Source organism: Pseudopipra pipra, chromosome 15 (assembly GCF_036250125.1).
Source record: "Pseudopipra pipra isolate bDixPip1 chromosome 15, bDixPip1.hap1, whole genome shotgun sequence".
In the NCBI taxonomy this organism is placed as follows: Eukaryota; Metazoa; Chordata; class Aves; order Passeriformes; family Pipridae; genus Pseudopipra; species Pseudopipra pipra.
This window is the reverse complement of record NC_087563.1, coordinates 6,493,190-6,518,068: the sequence shown is the minus strand read 5'-3', so window position 1 is coordinate 6,518,068 and position 24,879 is coordinate 6,493,190. Positions and strand designations below refer to the sequence as shown.

The following is a 24,879-nucleotide window of genomic DNA, read 5'->3' as shown; positions in this document are numbered from 1 at the left end:
AGCACTGTCGTCTGGAACTGCCAGAAGATGCTGCATGATGTGTTGTGGGAATGGAGCAGGCGAGTGGCAGCTGAAAGCCTCTCTCTGACAGCCGTAATTAGTGCATGTGATTATGTGTTGGTGTGGGTCAGGATTTATTGGAGTCAGTGGGTGGGGCTTAGCCAACATTAAGGTTTTGAAACCAGGCCTAAGGGCTCAGAAACCTTATGCTCCATTTGAGAATTGGGCTCACAATTTCTTCTTACTCCATCGGCTATTTTTCAGTGACCTGGGCATGTCCCAGTGGCCAGCAGGCATTTTTGTTGCATTCACTGTGAGTGCAGACAGCAGTCTTTGCACTGCCTTTGAATTTAAAGTCAAGGAAATATATAACATTTAGGGATTTCTGTCAAGGAATTTGCACTGATACTTTTTCCTGCCCAAAGAGATCCCAAAATTGCTTTACAGCCAATGGGACATTAAATGTTATGACAGTGTTGTGTCCCACTCGCCGCTGCCTTTGTCCTACCATTCTTGTCTGTCAAACACAAAAGTAGTTCTGAGAAAAGAAAAACTTAAAAATGTAACCTCCTCACCCACTTCTCTAAGCTGTGGTTATGTCTTTGCTATTTTAATGTTTATGTTTTTCAAGTCAGAAACGTACTTTAAAGTTTTGTTTAAACAACATCAGGTCCTGCAAACGTGGCAAAATGGACAGAAATCAAAATAGCTTCTCTAACACCCCACCACCTACTCTGTCTGTGCCAGCTCCAGTTATTGTTTTGCCTTGAATAAAAAACAAAGGGAACTCATCAAATGGGCTATGAAGCAAAGCACAGTACAATACCAGTACAGGTATAACTCGACTCTGAATTCTTTATAAAATAATCCAGCTCCGGCTGGGTTTTCTTCCCCCTTCTCCTGAAATTTTTTTGCTTTCCCCCCTATCTCCCCAGTACTCAACTGGTAGGTTCCTTTACTCTCCAGCCTTTTTCTCTGGGATCATTCCTTTGCCTCCATGTTTTTGCTTTCTTAACCAATCTCTATCACTTTTTTTCCCCATCTCACTATCTAGATATTTCTGCTTTGCTTCATTTCATGGTTTCTTTATAGTTCCCATCCAAAACAAGACCTTATTTGTTCCCATCCAAAAGATCTTTTTTACGTCCCCCCACCCCCTGCATTTTTTGGAATTACAAATCAACCCGAGCTCCACGTTTTTCTTCTGGGACAAATCTTGACTCCAGACCTCTTGGAACAAATCTGATTTTACTTGTGGATATAGTTTTCTCAGAAAAACAAGATCGAGTCAACAGAGGTTTCCAGCTATTATCTGCTGAATTCTGAGCCTTCAGTCTCAAGGCTGTGTGCATTGTGCTTTGAATATCCTGTAGAGCACATTTTGTAAGAGGCTTGTGGTTTCTGTGTGTCAACTGAATCGTGAAAAGGTGAGGGAAGCAGGAGAGGAGAAGGTTGTCTTAAGTGTTGAAATACTCACCTGCAGTGCTCTGCAGCCCACAGTTCCTGCACATGCTTTTAAATGTTAGGCATGAGGAGAGATGTATCTTATTTATTTATGTACGTGCTTTGGTAAGAAAAGCAATACAAAAGCAGTCACTGCAAAATAACAGTGCTTCTGTTTGTTGGACTTACAAAAGGGAAAGTGCTTGGATCGATGTTCTGCTATTGTATAATCAACAATGCGTCACAATTCTGCATTGTTTTCTGTAAAAATTCTGTTGATCTCTATTACAGTTGTCCATAAAATTACAGGAAAAGATGCCCATATTTTCTGTCACTTCTAAAGGATAAAAACAATATGTAACCTCCTCTTAGAAACAAAGCCTTAGTAGATGGAATAGAAGGTTTGATGATAAGCTCTAATGACTTTAGTCCTTCAAGTCCTGCTTCAGGTGAGAGTAGTGAGTCACCTGGTGCTGAATTCTCAGCAGTAAAGAAGTAGAGGAAAACAAATCAGTAGTCTTCTTGCAGAACAGTGGCCTAATCACATCTGACACCAATTAACATCCTTGCTGATGGCCCTTATTAGGACACAGTTGATGCCTGAATTACATGTCTCAACAGTGCACTGGTCATTTCAATGAGCAAAATTGAACTGGGTGGAAAGCCAAGGACAAAAAAACCCCACCATCTTCAAAAACATCAGCTTAAAACTTGTCCCTGAAACAGGCCTGTATTTTTAAATGTCACCATACTTTCAGCTGAACCATAATCAACACCAATTCAGCTTCATCCTTTGTCAGCAGTGAGTCATTTTCAGAGAAGATGTGAAGTGTGAATCTGCACCACTCAGAATTGAACTCTTAACATCAAATGTGCTTACTAGGGTTAGTCATTGCAAAAGGAAGAACTCCTTGTAGCTGAACATTTCCACCTTGTTTTTGCTGGTTGTATAAGCTATTAGAGGTATCCTAGTAAAAAAGATCTGTGATTTTTAAAATGTGTTTAACTGGCAAAATGTGTATTAAAATGTGATAAATTTTATAAATATATCAGGACTTATGATGAAGTGGAGTAAGGGAGAATACTCTATTTTCACCATCTAAGAATGTCACTTTGTATTTTCCATTTCCTGGAATTCCAGGCAAAACCTGCTATGCTAACAAAGATCTACTGGACCTTTTTCAAGAGTAGCTGACTTAAAACCCAAGAATTTCTTGGCCTGTCTTACCTCCTCAGGTCTTAAAACATATCTATGTACTGAAATGGTGTCAAGAGACACATATTGCTTAATTACAGAGAAGCATTTTAACAAAAAATACGTTTCCCATGCCTTCTTCAGCTCTTAATTGTTCCTGCCAATTCTCCACTACCATCTGTCATCAACTCCCATTTTTCTGTTCAGCTGAAATATGAGTGTAATACTGATTCCAAAATATCATAATAGAGTCTGTGTCCCCTTTGTACTGCATTTGCCTGCAGATAACTGCAGAGGCTTGCAAATCTTCTTCAAGGTTGCCAGTGGGTTTGTCAGTCTTTAGAGTCAAGAAGAAAAGCTCATCTGCTAGAATGGCTCATGACAACCTCATCTTTGATCACTGGGACAGTTATCAAATAATGCATGTCCCCTCCAGTTCCAGGGCAATTTTAGATCTCCTGTTTTACAGTGGGATTTTAACATCTTCATTTTTTAAAAATACTTTTTTTTCCTGTTCCTGTCCCAGGCATCATCAAATGTGAGAGAAGGTAATTCCCTTTGTCTCAATTTTCTGTTAATGATGACGTTTCCTCAGTGGTTTTTGGTTGCTTATTTTTTTCCAGACAATGAGCCAGAAACAAATGCTGGTGAGTAATAAGCCTAAAATTCAGGATACTTTCTGTAGAAATGGAAATTATACGGTTCACATTAGTTCACTTGTCCTTATAGGAATGTTTTCCCCCGTTTCTTCTTACTTGACATGAACTCTGTAATTTTTTTGCTATACAGGTTGACTTGGGAATAAGTAGGAGCTTCACTTGTACATTGTCTCTCTAGAGGAGGGCACATCAGGCACAAGTGCAGCTGGCTTGTAACCAAAGAGATCTCTTGGCCTGTCTTGGCTGATCAAAGATAACTAAATCAAAATGTCAGCTTAAAAGAAATGAGTGGCACATAGAAAACACAGCCCAGGTACATCTGGGACAAGATTTTGAAATGTGGCCAATCAGAAATGACTGAAGTTTGTTTCTGCTTGCTGGCTGCAGACAGTCTTTGGGGAAATAAGTCACATCTAGTCTTTCAATTAGTAGGACAAACTGTGCAGATGTCACACCAAACAAATTCAGCCACATTTCAGAAGAGGTCAGTAGAGTAAAAGAAATCAGTATGTCAATGGTTTAGCAAAATACCCAGGGAGTTTTCTTCTTTGGTTATCCCAAAGAGGTGTGTTCTGCCTGGAGTCACTAAGATGGCTTTTCCAGGACAGCTGGACTGTCCTCACCAGAGCCAAGTCTCTCCTCCCATTCATGACATGCACCGGGACTGCGATAGAACAAAAAGTACAGTTTTAAGCTTTTTCATCCCCAAAATGTCCAGGCTCAGGTATGTGAAGATGGGCAGCTCAGCCTGTGGCCTTTTGCCATCCCAGGTCACAGCAGTGGAACACCTGGGGGCCTGGAATGCTGTGGGTTTGTTTGCCTGCTAATGAGCAGCCCCACACTTTGCTGGTTATAAGGCCCAATTGTGGTTGCTACTAAGATAGATTTGAAGTCAAACTGATGCAAAGAAATGAAATGATTGATATGTTATTTTTCTGAGCATAGCAGTGTGAACATTTGCTGTAAATTGTATTTGTTACAGACCCAGAGTTTTTTGGCAGTGACTCTGGGTTTGGATGGACTGGTTAAACAACTTGTTAAATGAATGGGTTTCAGTCTACATTTTGCAAATTATTTTGATTATTCAGTATAGTTTGGATGATTAGTGAGTTGCAGAGTTTGATTATTTCTGTTTTCTGACTGGCCTTATTTATTCAGGGGAATAAGTAACTCATTCCATCAATACTATTGGATTTCAATGTAGAATAACATTGGTATGATCTTGTTTTCTAGACAGAACTGTGAATTTCTACTTGCAAAGGTACCATGTTGTATTTAATGATTCAGACAAATTATTCCTTACAAGTACTGTTGAAAATTTGGTTGCTAATCAATGCTAACTTAGATAATATGCAATTTTTGGAACAAATATACATGTGCATATGTGCTCACACACCCCTTCCTATCCCTAGATACTGAATCTGATTAGTAAATCAAGCTGCTGACATATCATTATTATCAAAAAACAGTGTTTCCATATAATTAGGCAGCAGCAAGTCAATCATAAAACCTGGCTTTTATTTTCATCTTCTGTGGAGTTTGCAATGAAATGGCAAAGACCAGATATATCTATAGAAACTGGTGATATATATGCCAATAATTTAACTGAGAAATATTTCAGGTAAACTGAACACATCAAAGGAGAAAAAAAATATTCAGAATACACTGCAGCAAATATGTGCATAATGTGAATGCAAATTCCTGGAATTTAGTTTTGTTAAAAATGAGTGAAATGAGTTTCTTTTCTTCTGTGCAGAATTTTTCTACCTGTCATTTGTGATCTGTGTCAATCTATGTGAGTGATTCTTTGGGCTGCAGCAAATAAGTCTGCCTGCCAAATCTTAACTGAACCAGCAGCAGTACTGCTTTCCCTGCTCCTGCCCCACCTGATCTCTGCAGAGGTCACTGGCTGCATATCACAAAGGCAAAACAGGGCAGGTATTTACCCTTCAGATGCTGAGGTTCACAGTCCAGTGGAGCTTAGGGTGTGTACTCTAAATTACACACTTGAGGAACCAGAATAAGCAGCTGCACAAGACGTGGTAACCCCCATCAGTGGGAGGCAGGAAACCTCTGCAGTTGTCCCAGGAGGATTCAGCAGAGCTGACTTAGGTGAGCCTGGATTTTTCAAGTCAGCCATTAGTGAGCTGTTACATTCCATGTGTGAGCTTCTATCATTTGGTCATTTAGTGTGAAGATGAGCTGAAACGAGGGTTGGGTTCTATTGTCATGTAGGGATGACAGGATGTGCTTTTCTCTCTGTGTTCATGATTTGCCTCGTGTTTATAGTAAATCTATTTGTGCATAAGGCATAAAGAGGTGGGGTTGGGAGCATCACTTTGTCCTGCTACAAGCTGGAAAGAAAATGTAAAAAAGATTCATAAGCTACTAGAGGAGAGAGCCAGGTCAGGTCTTCAGCTAACTGTGGTGATCAGCAAAGGGGCACATGTTGAATTTCCCATATTAAACAGCCTTGACAGCTAGGATCACACCCTAATTAGTGGGATTAAGAGGAGAATCAAAGTAAAGAGAAGATGGTAGTGTAAAGGATTCTTTATTTGAATACAAACAGAATCATGCCTCTCTCTAACATGCTTTATAAGCCTGGATTGTGCTGCATGGTGGTAATGTACTGCACAAGCCTGGCTGTGGATGAACCAGTCTCTAGATGGGTCTGTCTCTGCACTACAGGATGCCAGAACCACACCCCTCACACACACATCCTCAGTGTTGACTTGCAGGAACAGAAAGCAGCGAATGTTTCAGAATCTGGGGGTGCTTCATCTTTCCATTTCTCCTGTTGCTGTTTGAGTCAGAGATCCCAGAACCAGCATTGCAAAGTGTCACTTCATAGTAGCAAATTGTCAGCAGCTGTTCCAGTGGGCCAGGTCGTGACTGAATGGTTTAAAATATTAAAGTCTCCTTGCAGTGCCAGCTATCTCATTGTTTGATACCAGAATGTTTGTGAAATACACAATACAAACAAGGGAAGGAATGAGATGGGAAGGAATGAGGTGACTTTATTGTTAGTAATGGGAAACACCAATATCAATATTTGGCTGGTAAGTTTATCCTTGCTCTGATGTACATGTGAGGATACATAGGAAAAAATATATGACAGGCAAACTGTAGATGGATTAAAAAAAGGAAGGAAGGAACAAAGTGGATGACAGGAAACTTTTGGAGGAAAATTAAAATAAGGGAGTAAAGTGGGAGATATAAAACAAATAGTAATGTATTAGATGCTTAGCTGTACACTGGGGGCATCACAATCATTACTGTGGTGGCTTCACAATTTTTTTGTGATGCAAAAGAAATAATTTCTCATTCTGTGGAACTGGAGCTGATACATAAACAGATTGAATGACTTGATGGATGTCAGTGACAGAGCTGGCATTCATGACTAATAATATGCTGAAACTCTAAATTCAAATGTGTGAGCTGGTAAATGCTGAAAGAAAGAACGTGTAAAATTATTGTTTACTGTCTGCTCTGATTTGGGCCTTGGATATTTCAGACCCTGTATCTCTTCTGCTAAATACCCAGAAAAGGGAGATGAATACAATTATTTAGTTCTATATATCTTGTATAACTTAACACTTGACAGTTGAGACCACATTTTCAAAATGACTCGGAACCCAAGATCTTCTTAATATCTTCTCAGGCATTTAATTTAATTAGGCTATATGAGAACTACATTCATTTGCATTCAAATGGGAGTCATACATTCAACACATTTGGGAATTTTCTCTCTCAATTCTTTTGAAAACCTGGAGTGACTATCAAAAAGTTGTATAGACTCAAACATAAATAGCACCAAGCATGAATCAGCAGTTGGCAGAGACAGTTCAGCTGAGTGCAGGATAATGTTGGAACCAAAATCATGGGTCACCACAGCAAACACCACTGCAAGTTATGCCTCACTATTGAATTTACCAGGTCATGTTTGCTTTGTTACAACGCCTCAAACTGGAGTTCCACTGACTACTGTAAACGTGCCTTTAGGCTCCTGTGAGCTAAAATCCCTTGAAAATGGGATCAAGAGACATAACTAGTGGGATTTTCAGCAGGAGGTATCATACATCACAAATTACAGTGACTCTCTACAGGCCCAGAAACATCTTTAACCTGTAAATATTTGATAATTTTACTCTAAGTAACTTCAGCCTTGACTTCTGTGCCTTAAGATAAAGACATTTATAAAGGATTCACACGTGAGCTTATTTGTTAGGAAAGTAACAGAAACCTTTCTTTAGAAGACTTTGTAAAGTCTTCAAAACCGAGGGAAGTCACTGATAACACTGTCCTTTTTCATAGCTGCAAATACACATCTTCAGTAATAGGGCAAGCTACAATTCACTCTCAACATTAAAAAAGGTTTCCTATTGTGATGACAAAATAAAGGTAACATCCCAGACTTCTTTCTGGAGATTTTAAACACAGTAGAATATATGAAAAATACTGAATAGTCAGTAGTGGATGTTAAAATCAGGTATAAACTAAGTCTTTCTCAAAGAAGAATTTTCGCCAAGCATAAACATTAAATAACTTTTAGTAAAAATATGATATATGACAATCTCCCTTGTGCAAGGAGCAGCCAGCTTGAAAATCTCTATTGCCCTTATCTGATAGGAGTCTCAATGACTTTTCAGTGAACAGGGAGGTTTCATACAGGAATGACATTTAAAATAAATCAAGCTAAGTTATTAGAGGCCCTAAGATATAGAAAGAGTTGGATTTTACTGATAAAGTGCTTAATATTATAAACTGGAGAATGATATAATTTGTCAGTTTGAATACATAACAAAATGCAACATCTTGCACCTTTAATGTGCTTGCAGATTTTTGAGTTCTGAGGCTGAACTAGACCACAGAAAAGGCATATTTTGGTTTGCTTAGGAAACTAGAGTGCAAAAATCTGGGGGTTTTGAGATCATTTCACACTAACCATATAGTTAAACATGGAAGTATTGTTTCAGAATATTTTTATGTGGTCTTCCTTTCTCTTTTATGCTAAATTTAAAGAAAATCATAATCAGTTAGAGTTCACTTAAAATTTTGTTTCCATTTATCATATGAATCACTTTAATAAAAACCACCAAACAAACAAAACCACCACCACCAAAAACCAAATCCTTCCCTAATTTTAATTCTAATCTCATGGGAAGGGGCGTTGCTCAGAGCTCACCTGTCAGCATGTCCTGCAACAGGTACATTATGTGTTTCTCACGTCGAGCCCAGGGCCCTGCTACAGCTATCAGGGCTGTTCCTGCAATCTCTGTTTTATATGTAATGGAGTAGATGATACAAAGCAGGAGTTTTCATTGAAATGTTGTTCATTTAAATGGCCCAAGGGTTGCCAACCCCTTACCTCTTAGAAATGTTTTGATTTGGTGAGCACTCATGAAGCATCTGTTGGCAGCGCTTGGAAAGTCACTGGCCTCAACTCGTCTTCTTGAAGAAGCATTGCTGTCAAGGAAAGCTACAGAGGAAAATTTTACAATTGTTTTCTCTGCCAATATGATAAGCAAGTGCCATAAAAAAAATCTGGATTAAAACTTCCCAACTGCACACAAACAGAATTAGTTTCTGTCTTTGTGCAAAGCTTGACGTGAGAACAAAAGAGGCCTTTACTCTTTCATGAAGCTGTAGAAAGGTGATTGTTTTCCTTTTAGTTGTCAGAGATTATTACTGAGTGGCTATAATGCTAATTCCATTTCTAGGGTGAAATCAACTGTATTTAAGATTTAGAGGGAAGAAAATAGCAAGGCAACAGTTGAATGAATAATTTCACAAATAATTTAATTCCCATTCATTTTGGGTTTTGTTTGTACTTCCAAATGTGAATGGATGCCAAATCCTCAAACATAATTGTTTTTTGTTTTTTGTTTTTTACATATTTCTCCTGCAGATAATTTCTTGGATTGTTATTTTTTGAAAATATTGCAATTGGTAATGTGGTTAATTACATTTCATATTCCTTTTCTTTCCTGAGTGCCCTACACAAGGAACAAAAAGGGTGTAAGTTAAATACGGAGCAAACAAATAACAGTAACACTTGTATATTATTTTACTAATAAACTAATTAAGCTTCATTTTCTCTATGCTCCAATTGCAAAACCCAACAAAAAGAGCAGAAATCTCATAACCCATAACAGGCATAGCACATGTCTGTGCTCCCTGGTTCATGCAGATTTCTTTCTGGCAAGATCACCTGGGTGAGATTCACAAGTGCTGCAAGTTCCTTGTGTCTCATTCATACTCTAAACTTAACATCAAACATATTTATTTTGTAAATGTAAGCCTGATATTTTCTTTGGTAAATTACAGTGTTGGAGTGTATCAGTCACACTGAACAGAATGAGTATTACAGACATATTTCCCATATTTCCATAAACAAGGAGAAGGAAGCTTGTGACGGCAGAAAAGCAGAATTAAATAAAATCAGTCTCAACAAAGGAGGAACAACATCATGGAAATCATGTAGAAACTGAACTGACAGGCAAGAGCTGAAGCAGGGAGAGAATGGTAGCAGTGAAACAGGTTCATGCCCAGGTTCTCTTTCTAGTGCAGGTATAGCAACCCATCTCATAACTAGAAATTATGTCCTTTTCACTGACAGAGGTACAGTTAGTTGTATTGGTTTAGCTGTTTTTTGTTGTGGTTGTTTGTTTTTTTTTATGACTAATGGGATGTATGTAGCTGCAAATTTTACACCTTAGTGTGTTAATAAACGTGGTTGCAGTAACCCAAGGTATAAAGCTGACCAGGTTTGTCACTGCAGTCCTAGCTTTCCTGAATTGGTTCTGACTAGGAAAATAGTCACATTTTTCTCAGGTTTTGGGTTTTGTTTTTCTTAATCCTGATCATTGCAATTAGTTCTCACAGCGTAGTTCTCAGGTAAAATTGATAAAGCACTTCCTTTCTATTGTTCCTTTTCATTTATTTATTGTTATTTTTCTTCCCTCAGAAAGACTGGAAACAAAATCCTTTTTAATCTTTTGAGTGCATGAAAAATAGGATAATTGTATTTTCACTGCAATTTAAAATGGGGCAAAGCACATCTTTCTTAATGTGGAACTACAACAGCTGGGTTTGGGAAGCAGAAATACACCACGATGGCACTCGGAGCCGAGCAAAGATCTTGAGAGTTCTGTTAAATACTGATCAGATTGTTCAGTGTTCTGAGCCTTGCAAACATATGTGTATGCACAGTTGGAGTCAGTGTGACATTTCAGAGTATTATTTTTTTCTTTAATCAACCTTTGAAGGAAAACCAAAGTGTGAAAGAGAAGGGCCATGGGTCTGCTAAAGGAGAAGTTCTACCAGGTGCATTTCAAGTTGTGGGAAGATTATGCTGGATTATGAGAGTTGACAATTTGAGGATTCTGCCTAAATATCACATCTATGTCGTTATGTTTTGCAACTCCCTTTTTTTCTACTGCTTTATACTAAGGAACAGGATAGTGATGCTTTCAGAATAAATTTGGTGCTGCAGTTGAGCACAGGGGAAGATTTCTCCCTGTTTTTTTCTATTCCATATTGAAAGCTACTTTTCTGTCAGATCTCCTTAAACCAAGTCTGACAAAAAAAATCTTGGATTAAAAAAATCCCCTACAATTAATTTTTTTTAAACTGGGTTTAGTAATTTCCCTTTCACCAACTTGGAGGAGATGAGAGAGTGCACTCTCAGGTTTCTAGATGACATCAAAACGAGGGAAAGGATTGATATGCTTGAGGAAGAGCTGCTGTGCAGCTAAATGGCCTGGAGGAATGGGCAGCTGAGACCTAAAGAAATTCAGCAAAATTCATTAAGGGCTTCTCAATATAGGAAAGGTGTTGATAAAGCAGAGCAAGTTCAGCAGAGGGCTGCCAAGATGGTCAGGAGGCTGGAGCACTTGCCCTGCAGTGAGGGGCTGAGGGAGCTGGGAGTCTGGACAAGACACAGCTTTGGAGGCAATCAGTTCTTGATTAGATTGCAGCCTATTGATACCTTGGGGGCATCAAGAATATGTCACCTTCACAGTGGTGTGTGGTTGGAAGGTCAACAGTGGGCATACATTGAGACAGGAGAGGAAATAAAGACAAACCTTTGGCATCCTGAGGCTGGCCAGGCACTGGAACAGGGAGGTCCAGCAGTCTGTGTTCTTGGAGGTTTTAAAGATGAGGCTGGATAAACCCGGGCTGACCTCAGAGCTGTCCCTGCTTTGAGCAAAGAGGCTGGACTGCAGATCTCCTGAGGCCCCTTCCAGCCTGAAATATTTTGTGATCCTCTGATTTTGACCAAACTAAGCAAGGGGAGGGGAAAAAAAAAATCAAATCCAAATATGATATGAAATGAGCACATAGGGGCAAAAGCTCATGAGTTTCACTGACCTGAAACCAGAGCATCATATCTGAGTGCAAGTAAAGTTATTAAGGATTTAATCTTAACAGTGGTGGTTGGACTCACAGAACAGCAATGTGATATGAAAATCTGTTCACTTTTGAAAGGTCTACTTACAGGACTCTCTGGTACTGAACAATTGTAAAAACATTAGAAACTTTAGAAAGAATATCATGTTCTAGTATGCTTAATATGTTCTTAATTAAATTCAGTTATTGAATTCTCTAATTGTAAGTAAGGGTTGATGGAATAGACTGAAATCCATCCATTAAAAATGAATTCAGCACATAGGGGGACTTTGAAATTTGTATGTTCCACATAAATACTGATCTATCACCCACAGACACTGCAAGATAGGGTAAATAGGGCCCATGTGCCAGACTGAGGGCCAACAGACATGGCAGTCTGCTCCTACAGTGCATTGGTAAAACTACTTAGTGAACCTGGTAACTCACACACATCTCGTTGTTATTAAATAAAGAAAGACAGTAAAAAAGCAGGGAGAGACTCTCTACTGAAAAAAGGTGATTGGATGCTTTATGTTGTGCCAGTACAAATATGACTTCAGCATATTTAACAAATCCTTTCTAAGAAGCAAATGCCAACCTTGAATTTACAGTTTTATCCTTTAACCTCTAATTGTATCAAGGATAGAGGCATATTTTACAATTTCTTCTCCAGTCCCAGATAAGTAATAATTGCCACCAGAATCATTAAACAAGTTAAAGCACTTAACTTCATTATAGTAATTCTTATTAGTCAGGCACGTTGTGCCATTATCAGACCTTTTACATCAGTAGAAACAATTGATAAATCTGTAATAATTCTGTGTCTCCAAGATTGGATAATGATCCCTTGTAATTCTCTGACATGACACACACAAAGTACTACTTTTCAGTGTGTAATTTCTCATTTCAGAGAACGTTAACCAGACTGAAAAAAACCCCTGCTTTCATACAATCTGTTCAGTGGAATGTAAATGAATTTGGGGAACAGTTTCTTAATAAATGAAACACCATTGTGATTATTTTCAGTAACATTTGCTGTACTTAATGGTCCTATCCATCTAAAGATTTCTACATTTATCCTGTTTATAGAATGGTTAAAACCTTTATGGAGGAATCATTAATTTCCTTGCAAATGTCACTGACTTTGAATGCTTTGATCACTGGAAGATTAGCCCAGCCCCTGTCATCAGTTGTCTCTGATGAGTTCAGGCTGATTTGCTTTGTACATCAAAGGCATAAAAGGACCACTCTGAGTCTCAGTCTTTTTGGTTGCCCTTTTGAAGTCTCCTGAATACACATGAGCCATTTTGTTACAGGAGAATGAAAAGCCGAGGACCATTGCACATATGGTGGACAATGTGCACCTGGATTTATGTGGCCTTTCATCAGAGACACAGACACCTCTGGGATGTCCCCATGGGTGAAGTTAATGGCTCATAACCATAATGATACTCATCAATATTAAAAAAGGAACAAGCTCCTCAGACATCCCAGAATAGTCAGAATTGTGCAAGGTGACAAAATACACATAGCTTCAAAGTTGGTATTTTTCACTTGTTGAAGTCTGTGAAGAAATTATGTGTCACACAGAGCTGAAAAGAGTCAACCTCTTCATCCCGGGGATATGTATCTAAGTTTTTCATCTTGTTTCATCTTTCAAATTTAACTGTATTTGTATTTCGAAAGTGTGTATAGAGCAAAAAATAACAAATGAAACCCTCAGTATTTCATTGCACTTAAAATAATAGCTATCTTTATGTGAAATGTGTATTGCAAACCTCTTTCAATTACCTGTTTTATCCTTCAAGCCAGCCTATAAATTAGGTATAGTTTTGCTCTAGGTTCTTTCACACAGTATTTATTAAAAAGTTTTTTTAAAAGCTTCCTTTCTCAGCTCAGTGTGTACTCAGTGTGAACCCCTTTCTCAGTGTGTATTGTTCTGCAATTGTAATCTCATGTGTTTATAAAACAAATGTCTGAGTCAAGATTTTCAGAAGAGAGTCTTAGAATTGACATCTTGAAGGCCTATTAGAGGCCCTAATAGGCAGTTTGATTTTCTAGAATTGCTGAGCAGTTTCCTTTAAAGAGGCTTTATTCAATAATGAAGTAATTAAATGGGAGCTTAAAAGGTTTTAAGACACTTAAAAAAACAATGACATATTTTTTGTGGTTGATATGTCATAAGGCAACAGTAGTAAGACCATGGTAAGCTTCACAGAACTAATCCTTATGGTGATCAGTGAAGGAAAAATATAAAGGGAGGTGCAGAAAAATCAGAACTCTCTAATACTAGAATCTGTAGAAGGCTGAAAGGTTCTGATGGCAGTGGACAAGGATTTTATAAAGCAATGTATCTGAGAAATTTGCTCTGATATTTGTGTGGGTACGTGGAGACGTGAAGTGCCAGGCAGGTGAAGCCCCTTCTCTTACACACTACAGTTTGCACTTGGGATGCTCTGCAAAGAGCTGCTGAAAAATTAACATCAGTTTGACTCCAGGACTGTGCATGGGCTATTTAACAGGTCTTTAGAGAACCAAAAAACAAGGTAGAGGATTACTGAAAATGGTTAAAAGAGTGTTAATTGGAGTCAATGAGATGAAAGTGAGAAAACAATGCGCAGAGTGAATGTAAAATTCCGATAAGGATTACAGCAGGGAATAAGCTGTCACAGTGTTTGAGACCTCCAGAATCCGGTTTCCACGGGCCTGGTCACTGTGATTATTGTATTTGTCACTATTATTATCATCATCCCTGGAGAGCCTATGTGACAGTCAACCTAAATTTTCAGACACAGTACAAACACAGACAGTCATGGGTGTCTGTCACCGTGAAGATTTTATGCTTCATGTAAAATGAGCAAACCTTTGGAGAGAAAGAAGGAAGGAAGGAGAAGAAGGAAAGAGAGGGTGTGATGGGACTGGTGCTGTAGAAGGTGTGGAAGGTAAAGCTGGCAAGAGCAGAGAGTCTCTCTAGCTGCTGTCATTTACTGCTGGCTGAAAATCATCTTCTACTGACAGGAAGGTGGATGAAGTTACCTGTATGGCCACTGCCAGCTCTCATTTTAATATTGTTTTCACATTCTCATTTTTACACCGTTTTCATTTCCAAACGAAAATAGGGGCTATGAAGAGAGCAATAAATGGGCTCTTTTTTCCCTCAGTAACTAAAGCCTTTTCAGCCAGAGCACAGATGGCCTTCTAGCAGCCTCCTCACAGTGCTCCGCACTCCCACGGGCCAAACGTGCTGCTGGAAAAGACCATTTTCAAAAGGGAGCACATGCATTAGAGTGTAGTAGCTCTCTGGAGTGCCAATACATGTGTTAGATGCTTCATAATAGAGAATTTTTTGGACAATTCCTTTTTTTATTGGTCGAGAATTACAGTGAACTTTGTGCTGCATTTACTGTTCGGTGAGACACTACTCTAAATGCTACAGATAGTTTGGTAATTTTAAGTGCAGTACCTGCCTTTCCCCTTCAGGACCTCCTAATAGCCATTATTCTCTCACACTGAGAAACGTTTACATTTAAGGGAAGTATTTTTTATCCGTATTTTCTTTTTCTTAAATTTTTTTTGACAAAAAGACATGGCAACTTTGTTTTGTCTCTCTTCTGTCCACATCAACTCCCTGCTGGGTCAAAGGAGATGCACATGCATGGATAGACACACACGACTTTCATGCCTGATTTGTGTGGAAAAAAATCAATGAGAATCCCATCCTAGAATTATGGTGGGTTAATTTTATAGCAGCAGACATAAATATCAACTACTACTAAAAAGTTAATGGATTCAAAGCAAAATTATTACTGTTTTTCACTCCAAAATAGGTTTTTTCTTATGTGTCATAGAGACTTTAATAAATCCCTTTGGAGTAAAGATTTGGGAAACTACTTTTGAGTTCTTAAATTTTTTACTTTTAAATATCTAAAGAAGACAAGTGTAGGAAGATTATGAGAGGAAAGATGCCTTTTCTGCCTCCAAGTGCTGTATTTGTGTTGGCATCTTTTGTTGTGCCCTGTTGTCACAGCTGAAGTCACACCACGATGCTGAGAGAGTTCTGTCTACTCAGAGCAAAGTGGCTGCTCTTCACAGTTATTTTAATTTACATCTTTGCCCTGTTACGTAGGATATTTCCATCATTATTTTTTGTGTCTCTGTGCATGTGTGTGTGATCTCTACAGGATGAAAAATGTTGTAAAGCTGTGGGGATTTTCTGGCACAGATGCATTTAGATAGTGGGTTGCTCTGCATTGTTTAAAGCAAGACAGTTTTTGATTGTTTCCATGATGACTGGATGCATCGTTAACCCCTTTATTGTTGATGTCCTACAGAGACCTGATATGTAGTCTTAATTATTTTAAAAGACATTTCTTTGTTACTTAGCTGGTGATTAAAAGTAAATTAAAAGATGGCAATGGTAGACTATTGTTGTTCATTAGCAGATCTAAAACCCTAATCATCTAGTAAGGGACTAATTTTCACATAATTTTAAAAACAATAAGTACACTGGTGTAGAAATTATTTGTGCTGCTCCTAACAGTTAATTAACCAAATCACCAGAGAGAGAGAGTGTGAAAGTGATTATTTTCTATTAATCGAACTGAGAAATCTAAAGCAGGAATCCCAGTCAAAGCTCTTAATAATGTTCCTTATAACAATAAGATGAGTTTGAACTTCAAGTGCTGAGCGATATTGAAGATTCTCACAGGGGAGTATGGGAAGGGCAAAGGCAAGAGCAAGGTGACCAAAACACTCATTCATTATTTTGCAGAGACAAAAGATGAATTATGCTGCAGGAGGCAGTGATGGAGTATATACAAGAGCCCAGCCATAATTTGCAGAGCTCCTGAAAAGAAACCATTTCTATAGAAATACTAATTAAACTTGGTTGAAAATTGGCCTTTAAGACTAACCTTTCGTGAAAATGTCTTGAGTTTAGGAAGAGAAAAAAATCTCAAATTTGTTGATTGAAGTAATGTTTCAGTTCTCAGCATTAACTATTGTTAGTACTAATGGACCCCTTTTTTTCCTCCATTTTCAGGCTTTTAATTGGGAAATGGTTGTTCATTTGGTGAAGTACAACAGTGATTGTTGAGGCTGAAGTCCTGAACTCTCTCAAACATTTTCAGAGTGGCAGGTAGGACTGATTATTGTTGAAGGTATCAGAGGACTCTCACTCGTGAGGAGGAAATACCTTCTCCTTGAAGGACCTGGTATTATTGCAGAAGTGATGGAATAAGGGCATAACAAGACAAAGTTTTAATACACTCTTAAAACTGTGACTAAAATATGGACATTTTAAGAAAAGCAAAGGCACTTTGAATTTTTTAATGGGAAAGCACAGCTGTAAAAGAGGTTGTTTAGCTGCAGTGACACCTGTGACTCTATCACAAAAATTCTAACACTTCCAACCATGGTCCCCTGATTAAATTCATTAAATCCTTTCTCAACCCTTATAAAAATATTGTGTGACTCAGCACTTCACTCAACTTTCTGTGTCAGTTTACACAAGATACAGGTATGTAAATCTTGAAAGCCAGATGCAGAAATACACTTCTGTGCTCCTGGGGCTGAACACAGTGCAGCGTGATGGGGGTTCTCTCATGAATAGTAGCTCTTGAAAAGAAGAGAAGGGCCTTTTTTGAGCTCAGTATCATCTGTTTTCCTGCTTGGGAATGTTCCCTTATTAGCAATATTTCTGTTTCTTCCATGGTCGTGGTTTGCTGGCAGGAAGGGCTAGTAAGTTAGATAGCTAGAAAGTTGCTAAAAGAAATGAACCAAAAAGGGCAAAAATGCAGTGAGAGGAAAGAGATTCCTCCAGTCAAGTGAATAATAACTGATAGTGTTGGCCCAGTTCTGCTACTGTGGATGAGGTGAGAGGGAAAAAAAAAGAGTAGAAAAGAAAAAGTATGCTGAGTATTTTACCTGGAGCAGTAAAAAGGAGTCTCTAGTGTGGTCCTCCCTCGTGTGCAATTCCCTAGATGATGCTGTTGACAGTGGATTTAAGTTATAAATATTGTATCGTCTGTTCTACATTGCTGTCTCAAATAACTGGATCAGTTTAGTTTCATGTCATTTGTTCTTTATAATTTTCTTGGCTAATGATTTGATCATCTTTGTGTAGGTTAAAGTTTGCATATGTAGATTTATCTATATTTTCATATGTCTTATTACTGGATCTCATTTTTTCTTTGTTTTTTATGAGCATCAAAAATTAATGTGAAGATTTATTAAAGAAAAAAATACTGATTATGTTAACCTTGGCTTCTTTCTAATACTACTGTAGGGTCTTTAAATGCCTACCAATTTACTTTCCTTTGTAATCACAGTTTATTTATTTTTATTTATTTTTATTTATTGAAGCTATTTGAAAGAATTGATTAGTGCTTGGCTTTAAATGACTTTTATATAAAGGTAACAGGCTGAGTCGGTAAAGAAAAAAATGACCAGATGGTAACCTCAGTGTGGGATAGAGATGAATGTGAATCTAAAATGAGGAATGTCCCAAATAATGAGGGTCATTTGAGAGTAAGATGGTGTGTGCACTTTGTGGCCATGAATAATGCATCGATGTACCTCCTTCAGTAATCATGATGCATGAGTTCTCTATAGAAACTAGATCAGTTTTACATGGGAATCAAGTGCTTTAGGTACTTTAATTATTTAGATTATGTATCTGAGAGAAGAAAAATGTTTGAATTTCATATTCCTCCTTTTAGTCTTTGTGTCAAAGAAGGAGAAGGGTGAACTGGGGATAAAATCCTGTGTGACCTTCCCAAGAAAAGATTATTCTCTTGATTCTCCTTTTCCTTTCCACCTGTCTAGATGGCAAACTCTTCAACTCTGCAAATGCGTGAACTCAAATTCCAATTCATAAGAACATCCTATCCCACCTCAAAGAAGCTGTGAAAGTCAGTTATTCACTGTGTGAAAAGTTACACATGGAATTGACACTGGAGAGTCTCTCTCTAAGAGAACAAATCACAGCATTTCCCCTTCTGTGGCTACCCACTTCTTTTGCCCAGAAAGAAAGTCAAGGCAAGAGATGTTCCTGTCCTTAGTTTTAATTTCTAGCCCAGGTAACAGGGAGAGGTGCTGAAACACAAGGCAGCTGAATCGATGAGAAAGGAAATGCTGGTGCTATCCAAGTGATTTGCCATGGGAGATTTGCTGCAACACGAATGCTGCTCAGAGCTCAGCTTGTGAGGTTGTTGATTCTGCACAAATTTTAGGTACAAGCCTTCCCTGATTGTTCCTCTTACGCTTACTTGAGCCAAACAGCTGAAATCAAGCACTTGCCAACTTTGGTACTTGAAACAATAACTGTCTCAGAGGCACCTTTGCCCCCACGGTCCCCTGTGATCTCTGCACTCTTGTCTTCCCTGTTTTTTTCAGGCAGTTGCAGAAGCAATTGTGTTGTTCTGTTTTCTTATGACGTGCAGAAGGGTAGGGACTGGAGTGGTTTGTAGAATCCTTTGCAGGCTGAGAAAATTATTTATTATCAAAAACGAATGCTCTCATCTTGCTGGGAAGACTCATTCCAAAAGATCTTCACTAAACAAGTCTTTTCTCCAAGGATAATCTCTCACATAGCACCTTAGCAGCATGCTGGTTTTGTCCAAATTATCCAATAAATTTTGTACTGATAGTTACTTCTAACCCACCAAATATCTTCCCTCAAGCTTTCTCTAGTTCTGTTACTTCCAGTATTTCAATCTGCTGGATTATAGAGTTCAGCTGGGTTTAAGTCTACTCCCCTGAAATCACAAGTCTTTATTTTTGGTAGTGGTCTTAACAGGTATTTAGGGAAGAACTCTATCTGGCAATTTTTTTCTGGGATCTGAGAGCGGACAGTGAGGTGGTGCTGGACAGTGAATGAATTTGCCTCTTTTAAGGATCTTTGGATTCCTGTTGGTGTTGCAATGAGTTCAGGCTTATCAGTGGACAGGCTCTAACAATAAAAACGCAGTTACTTACAGCACAAATTTACATAATGGAATGCAGTTACAAACGTTAAAGAACAAATTGCAGCATTAAGATTAAAGTGAGCCATACCAGTGGTATTTGTTGCTATAAAACCCCGGCTAAATTGCAAGGTTGGCTAATTGCCTTGTGCAGCCTCCCCTTTGGCTGGCTCTGCACTGAGAGTTACAGCTTCCCTGATCTGACCATTAGCCACGGCTGTTAAACTGTCTGAGGGTTAAATATGAGACCAGCTCAGAGAATCTGCTGTAGGCAGCTTCTTTTTTTTCTGGCCCAGTAGGGTGTGAGGTTTTCCCCCTTCTCTTATGCCCTTCAGTGCCTCAGATTGAGTGTGTGACGTAGAATGTTAAAGTGGGAACTACAGCATTTCCTCTTCTCTTCTCCTGTCCCGTTACCATTTCTATTACGTGTAATAATTAACACTTTCTTTGCTTCAGGCTTCAAACTGTGTTAGTCTGTTGCAGCTTTTGAAGACACATTTTGGTAAAGCTTTATATCTCATATCATAAGAAATATTAAATATATGCTCTGCTTAATAGATTCTTTTCCTTTCTCTTTGAGCATCGTGTAGAAACAAAACAGATGGCAAAACTGGGAACAGGATGTTTCTCTTCAAATTCACTGTTAATAGTAGGGTCCCTAGTGATGATCCTGCCTTTTTAAGAGTACAAGGACAAGTTATCCTTAGAAGTAAGAGCAGGAAAATTACAAAGAGTCTAAGAGGAAAAATTTCTCTGTACGTTTTATTTAAAACCCACTGGATTTGTGCCAGGGGGGAATAAGTTGCGACTGAAATTTTAAAAAGCCTGGATCATTTCAGGATACTTGCAGTTCCTACTAAAATAACAGTAATAAAATTTCATGGTTCAGAGCCTTCACCGACCACACAAGGAGTCAGGAAAGCATTTTCCTCTTATCTACACAATGGCATAATTGGCTCAGGGCATTGGTGGAAATGCATCATCCCCACATAAGACAACAGGTAGCAAACTATTTGCTGAGATGGGACTGAAGGGACCAGTGGGCTGGCCTGACACAGCAGTGTTTGCAGACTTCGTGCTGATGTAGGAATATATTTCTGAAACTCAGATTTCCTGTGCTCTGGAAAACTCAGGACTTCATTCATCTGTCAGAAAGCAGGGAGCAGGAACAGGGCAGTGCCACTGACTGTGACACACTCCAGAGGCACACACACCTGAGAGTGCACCTAAAGCAAGCCCTGCAGGTAGAATCATCTCAGATAAAGCAACATTTTGCAAGAAACACTGCAGAGAGAAAGCTCACACATTAAAATTAGCTGGCATCTGAATTAAAATGATTCTGAGCACTCACTGTCTTATCCATGGATTCTGTATGGTGGAGAAGTAGGACATTAGAACCTCAGGCTTTTGGGAACATCAGTTACTAGGAAGCTCCCAACTGACTGCTTAGGCAATACTCTTAGGTGTTCCAGGGGAAAGATTTTTTTTTTAATATGGCTGGGGGTGTAAAAAAACAAGTAAATCTGCTACATCACCTAATTAAATTCTCTAGATAACATGCAGCTCCATCAAGGAAGCTGTATAATGTATGCAGCAATGCTTTTATGCAAAAAATACCCCAGACATTTTCCTCACTTATCTTGGGCTTATTTCCACCTTATATTACACATTCTTCTTTCTACTCCTCTCAGTTGTTTTGATTTTAGAAGATGTAGTTCACCCAGACAGATATGCCAAACTCCTGTAAGTACAAATGGCTGTGCTGCTTAGCCCTGAAGGTACCACCTGGCACAGAACACCTTCCAGCTGCCCAGAGTGAGCCAGAGCCTCTTGCATCTCCTCTGACTGCCGTCATTCCTCATGTTGGTTCCAAGAGTCACCCTGCCAGCTGTCCCACTGCTGCCTGCCTTCAGGAGCCTGACAGGCAACTGAACTGGTGCACATTTTATGAATGAGCATAAACTTGGACTTGATGGCGCCTGCAAAAGAATTCAAAGGACAGGGAAGACTTTGCTCAAGTGCTGATATGTCTTTGAAAGGGCAGCAAAGCAATTTTCCCTCCCTGTAATGCCATCAACCAAAAAACAATCAAACTAGAACTATAAAACAAACCCACATCTGAAATAAATGTTCCATGGCTTACATACCAATATTTATTTGCTTTTAATTCCAGAGCATGCTTTCAATTAAGTAGGTTGATTTTTTTTTTAAATATATTTTCAAGACATATTTTTGATAGTCCAGCATTATGGTACAGTAATTTAGAAAAATCCAAAGGGGAGGATGTATTAATGGTTTTAAGGTTAATGACAGCTTTAGTCTATTGGGCTGTGTCACACTGCTGTTAGGACTTTGTCCAGCAGCAGTTGAACACATCCTTCATGCTAAGGACCAAACTCCCAGCCCACTACTGCTTCTGTTGATACTGACAGGTAAAAGGCTTTGCTCAAGATCATGCCAGGTTGGTGTGGGAGGCACAAGGAGATGAAAGCTTGACTCGAGGTATATATCGCCCAAAATAATGCAGGGAGCAAAGAAAAGTTTAAAAAATACCTGTATTGACCTTGGTTTATAGAGTACCCCATAGACACAGGGTTTCTGTTTCACAGGGATAATGATAATACAGGGGGATTAATTTTTCATCAGCATGCATTTTTTGAAAGTGCAGACTGATGTTTTAGTATATATATAAACTGCCATATCTTCATTTTCTTTTTATCTTCATTCTTAATCTTCTTAACACAATAAGAAATATCAGGAGTTTCTAATTTAAAATTAAAAACGGGTGTGAAACGTCAGAGGTTAAGAATCTAGTAAGTTTGCTTGACTAAGATGGGTTTGTATGAACCTGTATTAGGTGCTAATGGCACACATCACTAGAGACATTTAGGCATCTGAACCCCTTTGATACATCTATTTGTATATCTTTAAAGTGTTGAGCATAGATCTCATTAGAATAAGTGACACCATCCAAATAGTGGTTAATTGCCTCTTATTCAGTGCATTCTTAGGGTAGGGTTATTCAGACAATTAGGCTTTAATATAAACTTTTCACCAGCCTCCATAACAGATCTGTTAATTTATAATGTCATTTCTCCTCTCCTTCTGTCAGTTTTTTGGCTGTAAAGAAAAACTTCAGTGGTACTGTCAGTCTTCCTATCTGCAGCTGAATTCCTTGAATATCCCTGAATCTCTAATACCAGTAACATTTCCCATGTCACAAGCTCATCTTGGTTTTAATTTAAGGCGTATGTCGATAGCAATTCAAAGATTCCTAATTAATTGTTCTTGAGATAAATCTGGAGAGACTATGAAATCTCCATTGTTTTCGCAATTCTTTGGTTTTGAGAATGTCATAATAGCTGGCAGTATAATTAAAAGAGCTGGTTTGTTATCCTGTGAGTCTCCTGAGATCAGTTACACTTGTCACACAAAAGAGTCAACCCACATATGGTGGAATTGAGCTTTGGATTGTGACTTGCAGCTCTATAACATGATGGTTTCTCATATCATGAGCCTTGGGTATCAGTTACAAAATAATAAAGTAGCTTCTTATAGTTGCTCTTTATAAAAAAAAAACCTGTGGTCTTTCAGGCTTAATCTCATGTCCAAAAACTCGACTGCCTTTTTATCAGCAATTTTCTCTGATTTTAATGATCAGAAGAACTGAATAGAAGATTTGCACTAACTTCTCCAAAACATATGTGGTTACCTAATAAGCTGTTCGGTTCCTCTGAAGGGATGTATAGTTACTATGGTGCTGAGGAGAGAGGATAAATAAGCCAATAAAAGGAATAAGGAAAGATGATATTTCCCCTTAGAGGCTAAAGTTGGTCAGGTTCAAATTTGCAAGCAAATGTGCAAGGTTCTGTTCACTAAACCCCTCTGGAGCAGGACTGCAGCTTTCTATTTTGTCACGCCAGAATAGATGTTAGGAAGACTTGCCTGAATACAATGCATGTGTCCTTTCAGATATTCCATCTATCTGTCATTTCAGTTCGAGTTTGGATGGCTGACTTTTGATTATTGTACAGATGTGATGTGTGCTTGTAAGAACTACACAAATAGCCCTTATTCCACCACGTATCGATTGTCAGCTCCCTGTCTAACACATGCTGGTGGGATTCCTGAAGTCAGCGGGCTCCTTTCTTTCGTGAGACAGCAAAGAGCTCGTTAGGAGTTTTGTAAACTACTGCTGCAAGTTTTAACTCCCACAATCATGACTAATAACGTGACCTGATTATTATTCTGACACAGCTTTCTGCTGCTGGAGAGTGTCTGGTTTCCCAGGCCCTGGGCAATGGGGGATGACATGTGATATGATGCAGCGAGTCCAGACTGCAAAATGCTTCAGCAAAACTTAGTGGGTGATCTATGGAGTGGGACATCTGTGGCAGCTACACTGGAAGCTGCTCATCCATCTTCTCATGTGGTGATAGCGAGCCCAGATAACTAAATCTATGAAAAGAGTCACTGAGGACGTTATGGAAGACAGAGTGATGAGGCCCTGGGCCGTTGTTTAGACGTCTTGGGACTCATTCTGCTAAGGGAAAAAGAACACTTTTCAGGTTTGCAGCACAAAAATACAGTATGTTACAGATTAAAAAACATATCAGCTTTCTTACAATAGCTGAAACCATCACCAAAATTTCTGAGGTGCAGGTAGATCCCAAACAAAAATGAAGTTGGGTGTTTAGATGTCAGAGGAGTTGCATACTTTTGCCTAGAATTTCCATGGTGTTGGAGATAATAGGAAGTCTTTTATTATTATCTAGGATCGGATAACAATTCTCTCTAGCCTGTCAGGTAGACTGGAAGGCAGCATGTGTTTTTGCTCTCCCTTCTCCTAGTCAGTCCCTTTTCATTTTAGCATCCTGGCATCTTCTGCGCATCCAAAATGCATTTTGGCATCCTCTAAGCATCCAAAAGGCAAAATGGCATCCTGGCATCCAAAATGCATTTTGGCATCCTCTAGGATGGTACAATTCCCCAAGACTGTTGGATTTCCCGCTGCTCATGTCCACAGACTGTTTGACCTTTTGACTTATTAAAAATGTCTAAATAGTTCTCATGCATTTAGTACTATTTGAGGTATTTAGATGGAAGAACAACAGAACAAAGGATCAGTCATATTTCTGAATGAACAGGACTGCATTTGATATGTACACTGTTAATTCACAGAATTAATTTTAGTAACACTATACACTGATGGAATAATTCATAC

The 24,879-nt window shown here is 38.7% G+C and overlaps 1 long non-coding RNA gene across 1 annotated transcript in view; it reads left to right on the top strand.

The window, feature by feature from the left end:
- LOC135422455 (uncharacterized) overlaps positions 1–24,879 on the top strand; it is a 157,141-nt gene that overhangs the window by 109,782 nt on the left and 22,480 nt on the right. Inside the window, exon 2 of the long non-coding RNA XR_010434486.1 lies at positions 16,733–16,828. This is a non-coding gene — a long non-coding RNA (uncharacterized LOC135422455). The remainder of the gene's footprint in view (positions 1–16,732; positions 16,829–24,879) is intronic.